The 12,876-nt window shown below is 51.9% G+C and overlaps 2 long non-coding RNA genes across 2 annotated transcripts; one reads left to right on the plus strand and one right to left on the minus strand.

Moving 5' to 3' along the window:
* Nucleotides 1-289: 289 nt before the first annotated feature.
* LOC112676325 (uncharacterized) lies at nucleotides 290-2,173 on the minus strand. The gene is made up of 3 exons (XR_003146441.3): nucleotides 1,836-2,173; nucleotides 712-1,389; nucleotides 290-606 (listed from the first exon to the last, which is right to left on the minus strand). It is a non-coding gene; the product is annotated as an uncharacterized LOC112676325 (long non-coding RNA).
* Nucleotides 2,174-2,698: 525 nt separating this feature from the next.
* On the plus strand, nucleotides 2,699-11,748 carry LOC112676326 (uncharacterized). The gene is made up of 4 exons (XR_003146442.2): nucleotides 2,699-2,802; nucleotides 3,461-3,518; nucleotides 9,766-9,853; nucleotides 11,457-11,748. It is a non-coding gene; the product is annotated as an uncharacterized LOC112676326 (long non-coding RNA).
* The last annotated feature ends 1,128 nt before the right edge of the window (nucleotides 11,749-12,876 follow it).

Consider the following 12,876-nt stretch of genomic DNA (forward strand, 5'->3'; position numbering starts at 1 on the left):
GGGGATGAGGGATGCCCAGGCTGTGGTTACACATTTTTTAGAGGGTGGTGGATGGGGTCGCAAATAATGGGGCTTCAGGCAAGGTTGCAGACAGTGAGGGAACAGTTAGGACAAATGGTACAAAGTGGGCATTCACCTCGCGTCCTGCAGACTCAGATAAACTACCTGGGCTGGAAGGGGTGAAGCCTCTCATCTCACAGACGGGGAAACTGAGGCTCAGAGGCATAGGCTTTGGTATCGGGCAAACAGCAAAACATGAGTACCTAATACACACACATACACACACGAATATGCACACGTTTAATACGTACATGCATCTTAGGTATATTTTTTATGTGTTTTATATATAGCAACTCTATTCAAAGAAGCTGTGGAGTCACAGGAAGGAAAGGGACTTTACATGTGTGTGCACACACACAAATAGCCCCATCTTGCTTCCTTCCCTTAGTTCTGGAAAGAGGAAACAGAAGAGAATTTGGGGTGCATTTGCTGCCTGTGGTCTTTGGGCTCGAAGCCTTGAAGAGAGGGGGAGTGGGGAGGGCGGTGCAGGTGTGCAGTGTATCTGGAGCGGGTCCCCCTGTGCTCAGCCAGCGGGACGCCTGTGGGCTAAACAAGAGGACAGGACAATGTCGTTTTGTCCTTTTGTTTTATTCAACTGTGGGGGGGGGCGGGGCATGCATTCGGTTTTGAGTGAAAAGAGCTGACTTTTACCCTCAATTTTACATGCAAGCTGTTGACCAGCAAACAGACTGCAGGAAATCAGATGGGGGAAGTGGAGAAGGGCCCATCCTCCAACTTTTTTGGCACAGCGTTTCAGGCTTTCCCCAGGCAGCTTTGTGCACCTGGGTGAAGAGTCTGGCTCTGAACATCACATGGACAAGGCTGGCAGTGGGGAGAGGGCTACCCAGAACAAGGGGATCGTGAGTGCAAAATTATCCAGGGGAGAAAAACTGTATTAGCTGAAGGGAGATGTGGGTGGTTTTGCAGGTTGACCTGGGGCTTCCGTGGGGTGCAGGAGGAAAAGGTAAGGCTGGCCAGGTAGCAGCACCCTGGAGGTACATGGTGACCACAGAAAGAAGTTGGGGCTTGATCTTGAAGGCACTGGGGAGCCATGGGAGTGTTCTGAGCAAGGCAGTGGCGCCATCTGATTGGCCCCGGAGAGCACCCCCTCTGGCTAGTGTGTGGAGTTGGGGAACATGCAGAGAGGCAGAAGCTGTTTTCTTTGAATGAGAGAGGCCAACAGCTGAGGGATGGGGTGGGACTTCTCTGCACCCGCTTCTCGGAAGGGGCCTTTGGGAGCCTCGCGGGCAACTCCTAGAGCTCCATGCGATCCAATCCTTTCTACTTCTCAAAGCGCATCTGTTCCTTTCTTTCTTCAGACATTGCTTTCTTGAGAAGTAAAATGTTCCAGATACAGGGCCGTGCACCTCCCCCCAACCGCTCCCTCCCGTCCCCGGCCTTAAGGTGTCCTGCCTGTCTCACTGTATGTTTATATGCATCATGTTGTCACAGGTAGGAGATTTAGATCCTTCCTGGTAACCGGGGTGGACTGCTTCGTTGTCTACGCGTAATGCAAGCTGCTAATCGAGTCCCATCCTGACGGGCATTGATGCTGCTTCCCTCGTGTGTTACTAGAAACCACACCGCAGTGATCACCCCTGTGGTCGGGGAATACGTTATCTAACTTCTCCTTGAGCAGCCCCCGGGCTGCTGACGTTGAAAGGGGCTCATTGGACCCAAATCCCAGCTCTGCAGCTTCCGGGCTGGGCAACTGAGCGAGGCTCCCAAGCAACCCTAATTTTCTCATTCCTAGAAACGAGAAGAGCAATACCTACCTTACAGCGTTGCTGGAAGGATCGCTAATGCTCCTGTGGGGGCAGCACTGGGACAGAGCCGTGCGATGCCCGTGCTCCACAGAATCATTAGGCTGTTAGAAACCGAGCATCATTTTCTGATATTCCCCTTCTCCGATTGACTTATTTCACTCAGCATAACGAGAGACTCCCAACTCTGGGAAACGAACAAGGGGTGGTGGAAAGGGAGGTGGGCGGGGGTGAGGGTGACTGGGTGATGGGCACTGAGGCGGGCACTTGATGGGATGAGCACTGGGTGTTATACTAAAAAAAAAAAAAAAGAAAGAAAGAAACCGAGCATCAGGGAAGGTGTGAGGGGGATTATGAACAAACTTCTCTCCCGGGCTGTGCAGCTTTAGGCGAGTCACCCCACTTCTCTGGGTCTCCCCTTCCACATCTGCAAAATGGGGCATTGTAAAGATTTCAGGAGATGATGGGTGCCGTATAATAGACCATCAGCAAAGATTTCATTTTTCTTTCCTCACTTCCATGTCCTCACCCCAGCAAGGTTGTTTGGGCACCTGTTCTTCTTGGACAGATCAGGAGACTCGGACTCAGAGAGGTGGAAGACTTTCTACAGATCACACAGCACGTCGGGGTCCATTGGCTCTCTCTGGGCCATGTCCAGGGGCTGGGTCCCTGTGGCTGTTGTCAGCCTGCTTCCTCCTGAAGACCCCACGATATCCCCCACCCCCCATGATCTGGATCCCTCCTCAACCTGAAGCTTGGCCACCTGCTAAGTTCTTGCCTCCAGGGTAGAACTGATACAAACAGTCTTCCACGTGGCCTCTCCAAGCAGCCACCAAATGCTCCCGTAGCATAGCAACCACAGAACCAAAACAAGCCCTTAATAAAAGATCAAAAAGGAAGAGGGGACAGAGAGCCTACCCCCAAGCAGCTGCCCCCTGCACGGATGCCCACTGCTGGGCTTTTAGCTCACAGAGTTGAGGTGGTTTGCATTGTATCTTTACATTTAAAGGCATCTCCCTTCTCCCCCCCCCCCCCCCCCTCCCGCCAGCGATGTTTTCCTCCAGGGTTCTGGGGCTGGAAGCCAAGAAGCATGGTTTAAAATATACAAAAGGAAACAGAGCATGGCGAGGTCTGGAGGAGGAGAACCATTAGCGAGGGGGGTGCTGGGGGTGGCAGAGCGGAGCGGGCACTGGGCCATGTCTGGAGCCGGAGGGCGGCCTGGCCCTGGGCCCTGAAGCCATGGGGCCGGGGGTCTGCACGGCCGCACAGCAGCCCCTCGCGCCCACTGAGCAGCCCTCGGTCGGCCCCCCTGCAATGAAATCCCCAAATGTCAAACCGGGAAGGCCCTGCAAGACAATCTGATCCAACGGTTTCCATTTTCTTTTTTAAGCAAAGAAACTGTTTTCTGGATAATCTAGCATAAGGCACCCCAGTATGCAGAGCAGATAAGGGAATGCCAGAGTGGAAGTGGGGGTTCTCCACCTTACCCTCCCCCCAGGGGAGCCCTTTCACATCTGCTCCCAGTATCAGCCCTACGGCACCACAGGGCAAACCCAGGCCCTTCCATTACAGCTGGGGAAACTTTTTATGGATAGGGGTACGAGCTAACTACTATTATTCCCACTTTAAACACACAGATGCGGGGATATGACTTTACCTTTGGATTGAATCAAATTCCCACAGTTACCCGAGAATGTAAGTTCCCATGGCTACCTGGCCCTCACTTTGCGAAAAAGGCAGCAGGAGCATGGAGAGCTCTAGCCACTTCCCAAGGTCATCCAGCTGGAAGGGGGGTACAGCCAGCTTTCAGGGTCCCCCCAATGTGTGTTTTTAAATATTTTATTTATTTATTCATGAGAGAGAGACAGACAGACAGAGGGAGAAGCAGGCTCTAAGCAGGGAACCCGATGTGAGACTCGATCCCGGGGCTCCAGGATCATGCCTGGGACTGAAGGCAGCGCCAAACTGCTGAGCCACCCAGGGATTCCCCCCTCCCCAATGTGTTTGACTCTAGACTCTATGGCCCAGGGAGTTTAAGGACTGTCGCACGGTCACACAGGAGCTGAGCCAGCACAAAGGGCGGGTCTGGTGTTGGGAGAAGCTCACCAGATGTCCCACAGGGACTCTCACCAGGTGAAGAGGCACGGGCGGTGGTTCATTTACTGCAGAACAAACCCAAAGCACAAGCACAGGCAGCTGTAGCTCCTTTTACTGTAAAATAATGTGCAAAACTGTATCACTTCCTTGGGAAATGGTGTCACTTTATGCTGGGATAACATTTAAGTACTGTGCAGTCTAAAAAAAAAAATCACGGTGCCGCAGATCGAGAAGTGTTTATCCAGCTCACACGTGTGCTGTGTGTTGGCTGTGCCAGGCTGGGCTCAGCGGGGCAGCTGTGTTCTGTTCCCTGCGACTCTCAGCCGCTCCGGGGGGCAGTGGGCTGGTGGGATGCGCGCCTCCTCCTCCTCAGGAGGGCAAGAAGGTGACAGAAACGGTCCAGGCTTCTTGGGACCTAGCCTGGGGACCAGCACACATCACTCCAGCCTCATTCTATTGAACTCAGCAAGCCACAGGACCGAGCTCCGCATCAAAGGGTGGGGAGCTCTACTCCATCCCTTAGCAGAAGGAACTAAAGGTCACTTGCAGGGAGAGGAAAGAGCTGGGGCCGATGTCATGCTCTACAATATGCCTCCACCGATGAAAAATAGGTCCACACCTCCTTTGATCCTCCCTTGGAGAGGTGGAATGCTCCAGTGCAGGCTGGGCTTTCTGGAGCCCTTCTAATGAGCAGAACAGGATGGAAGTGACAGGCGACAGCTTCCAAGGATAGGACATTGGGGCTCCCTCCTTGCCCTCGGGAGCATCGCCACTCTGGGGAAGCCAGCCACCATGTCATCAGGACACTCCAGTAGCCTTATGGAGGGACTCACGCGGTGGGGACCTGGGGACTATGGCCAGCAGCTGTGTGCAGAAGCCTTCTGGAAGGCTCCAGCCCCGGTCAAGCCCTCAGATGCGTTCAGCCCGCTCACATCCTGTTGGCAACTCCATGAGAGACCCCGAGCTAGAACCAGCCAGCTGAGGTGCTCCTGCCTTCCAGACCCGCAGAAAGAGCGAGACAATACATGTTTATCATTTTAAGCTGCCAAGTTCTGGGGCAATTTGATATGCAGCAACAAATCACAAATGTCTAATCGCTATGCTAACCCACTGCTGGCATCTCCTGCGAGGTTTGGGCAGAAGATGTTTTGTCTGTTCCCCAGAGAACCAACAAAATCCCAACAATTTACCAAGATGAGGGTACTAAAAATACTCGTGGTAAACTGTGGTCGTGAAGAAACACCTGTTCGCGAGCTGCCCAAAATAGGCAGTGCTCGCATGGAATGAAAATGCATGAGGACGAGAACGGATGTATGCGGACCGATGCCAACCCCCCGGCAGACTCAGCTTGTCACTTGGTCCCTCCTTGTCGCTGAGGTTGGGGAGAAGAATCCAAACGAAGATCTGATGGGGTGTACTGAAAAGACCTGCCTGTGGCAAGGCGTTAAGGGCTCTGTCCGGTGGCGAGGGAGGTACTCACATTTCCTGCACCCCAACTTTGTGCCAGGTACAAGGCGGGCACTTGCAACTCTGCGCACGAGGACCAACAGTTGGAGTGCTGGAGGACTTTGGCTTTGTGAAGAGGACTAAGGGGCAAGAGACAGGCTGGAGTAGTTGTTAGAGCCCACGGAAGCCCTGGGTTTGAATCTCGCAATTATGCTCTGAGACTTGTGAGTGGCCGGTCCCGTACATAGCCTGAGCCAGTTTCCTCATCTCACAAATGGACCCAGTAACAGTGCCCACCTGCTCTGTAGTTGGAGTCTGGCCCACTTTGCTTCGTAGGACTCCTCCCCTACTCTGTGTGTCCTGTCAATCCTGGTGCCCTGCTACAGCACATCCTCTTGCCCTCAGCGTTTGGTCCAGGAAAAGACATTTGACCCAAGTGAGGCCAATCAGATGAATGTAGGGAGATGTTCTTTCTTTCTTAAAGTGTGAAGTTTATAAAAACATGAGCCAGGGCACCTGGGTGGCTCAGTGGTTGAGCATCTGCCTTTGGCTCAGGTGTGATCCTGGGGTCCTGGGATTGAGTCTCTCGCCAGTCTCCCTGCAGGGAGCCTGCTTCTCCCTCTGCTTATGTCTCTGCCTCTCTCTGTGTGTCTCTCATGAATAAATAAATAAAATCTTAAAAAAAGAAAAGAAAAACATGAGCCAGTGTTGCCAGTGTCCACTATCATGCATAACACGTGAAGAAGTTCTAAGATCTGGCAAGTGATGGCAGGGCCTCCTAACATCGTTTAAGCTCCTGGATCCACCCTTACCTGAAACCTACACAGAATCTGTCTTGGATGTCTATATTAGAGTTCTCCAGAGTGCTCCAAGTTCCACTCCAAAACCCAGCAGGCCTGAGAACCACGGAGAGCCAGGGTTTCAGTTCAGGTCCAAGGGCAGAAGAAGACTGATGTCCTAGCTCCAGGCAATCAGGCAGGAGGAGTTCCCTCTTACTCAGAGAGGGTCAGCTCTTTTGTTCTACTCAGGCTTTTGAGTGATTAAGGGAGGGCCCCCCACACTAGAGAGCACATCTGCTTCACTCAGTCTACCGATTCAGGTGTGAATCTTACCCAAAATCCCTCTTGAAGACATGCTTGTCCTAACGTTTGACCAAATATCTGGGCACCCCGTGACCAGGTCATGTTGGCACATAAAATTAATCATCACGCTGTCCCAGATATATCATCTAATACCTTCCCCTGTTTGCTTTAAACACAGTCAAGTTGGGCAGCCCGGGTGGCTCAGCCATTTAGCGCCGCCTTCGGCCCAGGGCCTGATCCTGGAGACCCAGGATCCAGTCCCACATTGGGCTCCCTGCATGGAGCCTGCTTCTCCCTCTGCCTGTGTCTCTGCCTCTCTCTTTCTCTCTCTCTCTCTCTCTCTCTCTCTCCCTCTCCCCCTCCCCCTCTCTGTGTCTCTCATTAATAAATAAATAAAATCTTAAGAAAAAAACACACATTCAAGTTGATAGAACGTGCTTGCAATCAAGACTCCTGATTGATAGAAGTTCTTACTTCATAGGGATATAAAAAAAAAAATGAATCAGCTCTGGCATAGCGCAGGGCCTGGGAGACAGTAAGTGCTCAGAAATAATAACTCCCGATGCCGGCTGCAGGGGGGCATCATGGAAGCAGGATCTGACCATTTGGCTGCCACTTCTCCCTGCAACCCTGAAGTCAGAAAATGCGCCGACATTTCTGCTGCTTATGTACATCATCTCCTCCCTTTACAAAGAGTCGGTCCAGTGGTTCTAGGTGGACGGAACACACCATCCAGCTCCTGGGAAAGCTATGTTCTCAGTCGTCTGACATAATTATCAATAAGCTGAAACATGAGGAATCAGGAGAATCCCTCCGGCTGTTGTCTGGCGCATCATCCAATTTCTAATGTCAAAAGCTGGACATCACCTCTGTCTTTCTCTTTTTGTTTTCTGAAATAAACTCTAATCTCCCCCAGACTAATGGATGCCCCAGGGCGGTACAGATCAAATGCTGCACTCAGGGAAGCGCAGTGACAAGCATATTAAGAACTTTTAAACTGGTTATCTCAGTAACATATCTTTCTTTCTAAGAACAGTGGGTGTTTTGGTTTTGACCGCCAGCATCCTTTCCCTAATGGAACCATGCCTCCCCCACCCCTCATGGTACCTCCAGGCTGTTCATCACAATCTTTTTATTATTATTTTTTTAAGATTTTATTTCTGTACTCATGAGAGGCATAGAGAGAGAGGCAGAGACACAGGCAGGGGGAGAAGCAGGCTCCATGCGGGGAGCCCAGTGCCGGACTCAGTCCCAGGACCCCGGGATCACAACCTGAGCCAAAGGCAGATGCTCAACCGCTGAGCCACCCAGGTGCTCCTAATCACAACCTGCCACCTTCCTCACCATGGGAGAGAGCCTGCGGCAGGCTGAGCCCCTCCTAAAGCCATGGCCCTATCCTCTCAGACCCAGGGATTGGTCCTGAGGTAGCCATGCGATCCAAGCAGAGCCAATCCCCACCCTTCTTTGGATTCCTGTGTCAGCGAGGCAAAAAGAGGCGAGGAAGAGAGAAAGAGATATAGAAAGATAGGGAGTCAGAGAAAGCCTTTCCCCTTTTGGATTGCAAATGATCGCAATGAGGCTTGGGGCTGCCCACGGCCATTCCTCCTGCCTCATAGAGAGAGCAACACACAGAGGGAAGAAGAAAGATCGAGAATTGAGTGCCAGGCACTTAGGGGGACATCACGTGAACCCCTGGATCCAGCTATGCCTGAAGCAAGCAACAATTTCCTCCCTTCACTTAAAGCTGTTTAAATCAAAACCATGGCCTGTGGCTGTTTCTCGTTCCTTAAACTCACTTTTAAAATGGTGAAGGGAACTTCAGACACGCTTGTGCCAAGGAGCTCCGGCTTGGGGCAAGCTGGGCCGCGCTTCGAAATGCCAGATGGCTGAGATGCTAGCTACCCTCTCAGAGTTTGGAAGTCTGCCCTGTGCCCCAAAGTGCAGACTCTGGAGTCAGAAAACTGAGATGGCAGCCCCTAGTCCTGACTCTCGGAGCCTCAGTTTCCTCCTCTGTGCACCAGAGATAATGGTACCCCCTCCTCGGGCAATCAGAGGATTAAATGAGCTCATGATCGGCCAATGTGCAGCCTCCATACCTGGCACCCAGAAATGCCCCATCAGCTGGAGCTGTCTAGCCCAATCCTCAAGGATCCCAGCCTGCAGCTCCCTCCCCTGCCTGACCCAGTTTTTCATCCAAATTTGGCCACAGGCCCAGGCTCTGGCCTATTTTAGGTACTCGTCTTTTTGTTGCAGGAAAAAGAGCCCCACGCAAGGTACCTTAAAAACAGGGGGTTTATTGTGGGGACAAACGAGGACAGGAATGTGGAGGAGGCAGAGGCAGGAAAGCCCTTGGGACTGGAACGGTTTTGATTGGAATCTTTTCTCTTTGCTGCTTTAAAAGGAATCATTTCACCTGTCCTTGCCTGAGGGACCTCTCTCCTGGGGGACTGGGTATAAACAAATCTGGGGAGGTAGGGTGACAGGGGATGCTTGGGTTGCTAATAGTTTGGATTCAGGTTTTAAGAGCTCTCAGAATCAGCAAGGATTCTGTGACAAAGAAAGTGGGCGGCCGCTTGGCCTGGAGGGATGTATCAAGTGGCCCGTAATTTATCATCCAAACCAGGACCCCTGGAGAATGAAAGGGGCACCGTGAATAATGACACAAGGATGACAGCCCGAGCCTGCCCAGGGGAGCCGGGACATGTGGTCACCCTCAGGCACAGAGACCCCGAAGGCAGGGGACCCAGACTGCAAAGAGGTTTGGGAGTGTGACTGCCGCCCAGGCAGTGCCCAGTTCAGGAGTCCAGGGCTGGACAGGTGGAAAGGAGCATTTGGGCCTCCAGAGACCTCATCGTGTCATCAGCCCTGTAGGTGCCGGACAGCATTCGTGCTCATGGGACTGGGCTCCTTAAGCAGCAGAGGCCCTGGGCGGCCCACAGCCCACCCAGAGGGAGACCCAGACCTTCCACTGATCTTCTCAGACCCCCACCGTGGGGTGCCTGAGTCCCATAGAAGCCCCTGTATGCTGGCAGGTGATGGAGATAAACCCCTTCTTAGCTGTCTGGGGTGCAAGGGGGAGGGAGGAGGATGACCAGAGCACCCCTGCTCCCAGCCCAGGTCCATATAAGCTGCTCTCTGGGGCACATGCAGAGTTCACGATATCATATCTACGTGCTCAGGACACAACACACGCCAGCAGTTCCTCTAGCTCTCTGATTTCTGATGATTCTGGTCATCCCTGATTCTTCCCCTCGTCTTCCTGACTGACACCCAGTCCTGACCCTTGGTAATGATGTCACTCTTTGTCTCACCCTTAGCAACCTTGCAACAGCTCTCAGTCCCCAGGAAGACCCCAGGAGGATCTCACCTCTGGAGGATCGCAGGGCTCCTCTACGTGGTGAAAATGTGAGGCTCTTTCCTTTGAGCTTGTTACCCCCTTCTTCTGTATGGCAAGAGTGCCCTAGTTTTGCTAGGGTGAGGGTTTTCTTTGCTCACACTCACCCACCCCTTCACTCTCTGGGCTTTTAAGAAAGTTGACCTCCGCCCGCTGGATGCCCGTGGTGGAGCATGTGACCCCAGCCAAGCAGTTAGCACCTTCTGTCTTTCTGGCCACTCATGGTCCCAATCCATTTGGGTTTGGGTGCAGAGAAGAGCCTGGGACCTCTTTTCTGATGCTCAGAGGAATGAAGAATGAATGGAATGTAGAGCTGACAACAGTAGTTTTGATGAAGGACCTACATGGAACCAACCCTGAGGAAGTGGAGCTGAGTAGAGAGAGGAATTGGATCCTGGTAGCATCATTCAAGCCCCTGGATCAAGCCACACCTGAAGTTCTGCCCCTGGGTTGTTCAAAACAGAAGTCCACAAATTCCCTTTTCTCAGGTCAAGTTCTCTGCTACCTGCAGTTGGTAGAGCTCTAGTTGAAGGCTAGGTCCCAGAGCCAATAGGATGCTTTAACCAATGGGAAAAGGATAACTGAATTATACAATTGCTCACACAAAGTTCTGAGCCCTGCCCTCCCACAGTGTGAATTTCTAGGCTCCAGTTAAAGCCATTAGTCCCTGTCCTATCCCCCAACCCAAGGTCTCTTACTGAATCCACTCTTGGCAATATTGTGAAATGGGTCAAGTTCATTTCTTGACCTCAATGTCCTACCTGGCCTCCTTCTGTGCAGCCTCCAGCCCAACAAGTGGTGTCTACAGAGCCTGTTGCATGAGTTTCTGGGCCCCATGGAACTCAGTGGCTTCACATCTCCCTCTGCTCAAGGTCCCCATCCCAGTGCTGTCTCCAAGGACCGGCACGACTGGGCCCCCTGACCTCCTTAGGCTTGTCCTGCCATTTGGCAGTTTCTCAGGTTCCGGACATTTTCGCACTTTGAAGCTCTGCAGATGCTGGATCCTCTGCCTAGAATTCCCTTTTCGGGATCTGGATGGAGTTATCTTCAGTCCTCCTTCAAGTCTCAGCTGAAATGTCACTTCCCCAAGGGGCCCTTTGTGCCCTTTAATCTAGGTCAGGCCGGCCTGTTTTATATTCCCAAAACCCCTTGCAATTTTTCTCTGTAACTGGATGACCATGCTTCATCCCTCCCCGGGCCCTAACATGAAACCTGGTACATGGTAGGTTCTCAACAGCTGGATGAATGAGTTCAGCAAGGTCCGAGCCCCATCAGCGGTGCGGGAGGAGAACAGAGGTCCAGAGAGAGGCCGAACTTGCCCAGAGTCACACAGCAAGTCTGTGGTTGTGTGGACATCTGCAGCAGGATGCTTTTTGGATGCTTTTGGGGACCCCGGATGGTAGCCACTGCTTTGTCTTTTAGTACCAACCTTGCTTATGTCCCTAAGGAATTGATCTGAGATTCTGTGGCTGCCAGCCGTGTGCTGATGGCCACAGAGGGCCCAAGCTGATGGCCAGTGACACCCTGGTAGGCAGGGTTATGAGCAAAGCAGGAGGTGTGGCTGTCCTGCGGCCTGGCAGAGACAAGCTGGATTAATGTTTATCCTGTTCCCAGAGACTTGAGTCATCATCAGACCAAGAGCAGGTGCAAGAGAGTGACTCTGCAGGAAGACCCCAGGCACCCTAGCCCTGATGCGGCTGCAAGGCACAGAATGAACGAGGCAGGAGGCCCCAGATGTGGGTGATTTCTCCACAGTGGACCCACTTACGTTCCAATCCGAGCTCTGCCACCTGCCAGCTATGTGACTTTGTCACCTTACCAGCCTGGGTCTCTGCTTGCCTTTCTTTGAAACAGGAATATTAATAGTAAGAACCTTATAAAGTTGTAATGAGAATGAAATAAAAAAAAATAGTTGCGTTCTTATAGCAGCACCTAACTCAAAAAAAAAAAAAAAAGGGTTTCAAATTGCATCCTCTGGACAGTGGCTTAATATGCCTACCCAAAAAGCAATTCTAATGTTTATTGTTTTGTTTCCTTTGCTATTGTCTAAAACTCCTCTGGACCATGAAGGCAGATTCCTAATGGGTCTTCTGATGCTCAGAGGACCAGTGAATTCACCAGTGAATTCTTGACATGAGGCTGAGCACATAGAAGGCACTCAATAAAGGATGGATGGAAGGATGGATGGATGGATGGATGGATGGATGGATGGATGGATGGATGCATGGATGGATGCATGGATGGAAGGATGGAAGGATGGATGAATGCGTGGATGGATAGAAGGGGGATGGATGGATGGATGGATGGATGGATGGATGGATGGATGGATGAAAGGATGCATGGATGGGTAGATGGGCAGGTGCATGGGTAGATGGGGAGATGGATAGGGAGATGGATGGGTGGGTGGGATGTTAAAGATGAATGGATTCATACAAGGTAAATTCACAAAATGAAAGCTTCAATTTCTGAAGACCTGTATCTAAGCGTGACCCTGCTGCTCCTGTCCTGAGTTCCCTTTCCTCTCTCATCTAGGCGTCCATGGCACAGGCTGTTGTTGAGTGTACAGACCAATAGGAAAAGCACACAGCACTCTGCGGATGGGTATTATTTTTAGTTTCCATGCTGCAGAGGTCAGGATGTCAAACAACAAAGAGAAGTCTTTTCTTTTCTCTCTCAAGGAAAGAATCGGTCACATCTGTGTGGGCGGTGGTGGAGGTGGGTGTTAGTTTGTTTGGTTTAACAGCTATTTGACTCAGACCTCCTGCCAGCGGGAGCGGGTGACCTTTCCTCTGAGCTCCGGGCCCCAAGCCAAGGCCCAGAGGGCAGTTCCCTTTGCTCCGGAGCTCAGGCAATGCAGTTCTGTCCTGCTGAGTCAATTCCCACTGACTTCCCTGTGGCCGGCCACCAAATGTGCGCATACGGGAGCCCTGCAGAAAGCAGTTACTTGGGACCAGAACAAGAACAGGAGGCGCAGGTGCAGAAGGGCCAGCTGCGCACGTCACGTTGCATGAACTCCTTGGGGTAGACTATATAG

The sequence above is a fragment of the Canis lupus genome, chromosome 26 (genome assembly GCF_003254725.2).
Source record: "Canis lupus dingo isolate Sandy chromosome 26, ASM325472v2, whole genome shotgun sequence".
NCBI classification, from domain to species: domain Eukaryota; kingdom Metazoa; phylum Chordata; class Mammalia; order Carnivora; family Canidae; genus Canis; species Canis lupus.